General features: G+C 41.0%; 1 pseudogene; it reads right to left on the reverse strand.

The window, feature by feature from the left end:
• Positions 1 to 906: 906 nt before the first annotated feature.
• LOC113450932 (histone H3.3A-like) lies at positions 907 to 2177 on the reverse strand (annotated as a pseudogene).
• Positions 2178 to 3075: the final 898 nt, after the last annotated feature.

Raw genomic sequence — 3075 nt, forward strand, 5'->3', positions numbered from 1 at the left:
ATGGCAATCTCTGGATTAATACTATCAATATTATAAATAGGCCAACTGGAATGTAACATCACGAACTTTTGTGGATTCGTTAAGATTGGACTTGCCAATGTATATTAAGTACCAACAGAGCAGAATTGAAATCAATTCACTTGATTTTTAAACACATGGAAAAATAATTAAAAAGTAGATTTGTTTGTCAGTGAAAAAACATAAAATGGGAGCCAGGGAAAGAATTTCCTAGGGAGAAGATTCAGTAATATAGCTACCATAAGCTGAAACCTTAGCATAATGGGAGGTACTCCCATTTTATTTCAGTCAGCAGAAGCAGTTATCTAAGACTTTTAAGAATGTGGTCTACTTTGATTGTACATATTGTAAGCTGTATTCAAACCTTTGGGTTTGAAAGAAGTTCTGTAGATCAACTTCAAACTTCATTTCAGACAGCTCCATTGCTGTACTTTAAGCCATTTGATTCTACAGTTTTTCTTTCTCTCGACTTCTCTTCCCTACTCCTCAGTTTCTGAACTTGGTTCCTTGTCTAGATTTCTTCAACTTTTCAACTTTACATTTCAAAAACTATTTACTATCCTGTCTTACAGAGGTGATACTCAGCAGGTTCTGACCAGTTCTGGAGAAGTGGTAGCAGAAATTTTGAGTAGTTCAGAGAACCGTCAAACACCATCTGTGACTAGCCCCACCCCCATCTATTCTCTGCCTCCCAGGTCCCAGCTGATTGGCTGGTTCTTCTCTTGTTCCCCTGCACAGGAGAACGGAGGTGGAAAGTAGGTTAGTGGGGTGGGGAGGGAATGGGGATTTTGCCATAACCTTCCCCCAGGAGTGGGGTGGGGATGGACATTTTACAGTATCCTTCCACTGCCACACCCACCAAGCCATGCCCACAGAACAAGTAGTAAATTTTTTTTTTTTTCATTCAACATTTATTTTGTTTCCTTAGAGTCTCGAGGTGGTTCCCTATAGATACAAAGGTTAAGAGTCACAGACACAAGACAAATGGAAAAGAGGAAATTAAAGAAAGCACTCCTTGTCTAAATACAAAGAAGGAAGAAAAAAAAAAAAAACTCCACACGGTAAACAGAAGTGTGTAGTGTTTTGCAAAAACACTTTTACAAACGCAAGACCCAAAAAAACTCTTTTTATATCGCTGAAAAACGCCTACGACTATATTTTTTTTTTTAAGTTTTGTATATAAAACCGGATCATTTCAAAAATGTCCCCTGTTGGGTTTGGATTCCCCACCCCCCAACCCCTTTTTTCCTTTTTTTATTTTTTTTTTGCAATTCTGGAAACAAAAAAAGTTTGACTCCCCAAAGAAAAAGAAAAAAAACATTATCCAGACGTCTTGCAGATTTCAAAGGTTTCCTTTTTTTTTTTTGCTCGTACATGATGAACGGCAATCAGATCTCCTCGAACCTTGGAGAGAGCTACTATGATAGATTATCTAACAAGTTTCCTCACATGTCCTAGCTACTACAAACAGGAGTAGGAGAGGGAGGGAGAGAAAAGAAAAACCTGGAGTGTATTCTAATACACGAGCCGGGTGGGCCGGGAGGGTTTAAGTGTCGGAAGGCGAGCCGGAACTTAAGCTCGTTCACCACGGATGCGGCGGGCCAACTGTATGTCTTTTGGCATGATCGTGACCCTCTTGGCATGGATGGCACACAGGTTGGTGTCCTCAAACAGGCCCACCAGGTAGGCCTCGCTGGCTTCCTGCAAAGCCCCAATGGCGGCACTCTGGAACCGCAGGTCTGTCTTGAAATCCTGAGCAATTTCACGGACCAGGCGCTGGAAGGGCAGCTTCCGGATCAGCAACTCTGTGGATTTTTGATACCGCCGGATTTCTCACAGGGCCACAGTGCCAGGCCTGTAACGGTGAGGTTTTTTCACTCCACCGGTCGACGGTGCACTTTTTCGAGCAGCTTTCGTGGCCAGCTGCTTTCGTGGCGCTTTCCCACCAGTGGATTTACAGGCAGTCTGCTTGGTACGGGCCATTGTGGAAGTTTCTCAGGATGCAAGACGTCTCAGCTCGTCCGCCTCGCGCTTCTGCGACCGTGGGCGCCGTTGGGTCGTGTCGCGGCCGCGCTCGCGCTGCCTCCTCGCCGACTTCCCGCCTTTCCCGCCTGCCCCCACAGAAAATGGCGGGTTCCAGGGCCAGGCTTTTTATCCGTCATGCATCGCCAAGTAGTAAAAATTTTTGAATCCCACCACTGCTGCCTTACCAATGTTAACAGAAATAGCCAAAAGGCTTTCCATCCTTTTCTGAGCCAAGTTAACCTGCAATATGGGAAACGGGAAGAGTAGCAAATAGGAGACTGATTGCAAGAAACAGATGTTGGTGAAGTTTCCAACTCACGTTTTACTGAACGTATATAAGGAGCTATATAAATATAAATGGCTATGTTGGCACTCCTACAAATCTGTTAGGCACTTAAACAGTTATCAGAAGGCTTTTTCAGTGTGAAATCAAATATTTAATGTGTTTTTACAGCAATAATATTTGCATGTGTTAAAAGAGAACAGTAACAGAGCACGTGTTATAGCAGTAACAAAGCATGTGTTAACAGAGAAAGAAATTCTAAAAGTAATGCCATTTTTACATCCTTTAGAATATTCCAAAATTCATAGTTAAGTTAATATGTTTTATTAGGGTCACTCCAGTTGCTTCAGAATGATGAACAAGTTTTTCAGTTCCTTACAACTATGTTAGACTGATTATTAAAAATGGGGATATTGCTTACTGCAAGTGCTAACAAAAGAAGATGAATATAACTTGGTGTTAGAATCAAATTTAAAACCTGAAAGCGTGCATTAAACTAAAAAGCTAGATGGTATTCCAAACATTACCTCTAGGGGGAAATCTCAACCTATCTTTACATTTACATCAAATTCCCTCTCTTGTTTTATCTTTTCAACTTTTAAAATATTACATCTAAGTTTGTACTTTTGATATTTCTAATTTTTAGCATTTATGTAGAACACCACATAATTGCAGAAAAGATAATAGTCACATACCCTAGGGTCTAGTGTACACTTATGTTAAAAGTACAGCTTTTATTGGCAACTAAA

This window comes from Pseudonaja textilis, chromosome 2 (assembly GCF_049901715.1).
Source record: "Pseudonaja textilis isolate UNSWEBS1 chromosome 2, rPseTex1.2, whole genome shotgun sequence".
NCBI classification, from domain to species: Eukaryota; Metazoa; Chordata; class Lepidosauria; order Squamata; family Elapidae; genus Pseudonaja; species Pseudonaja textilis.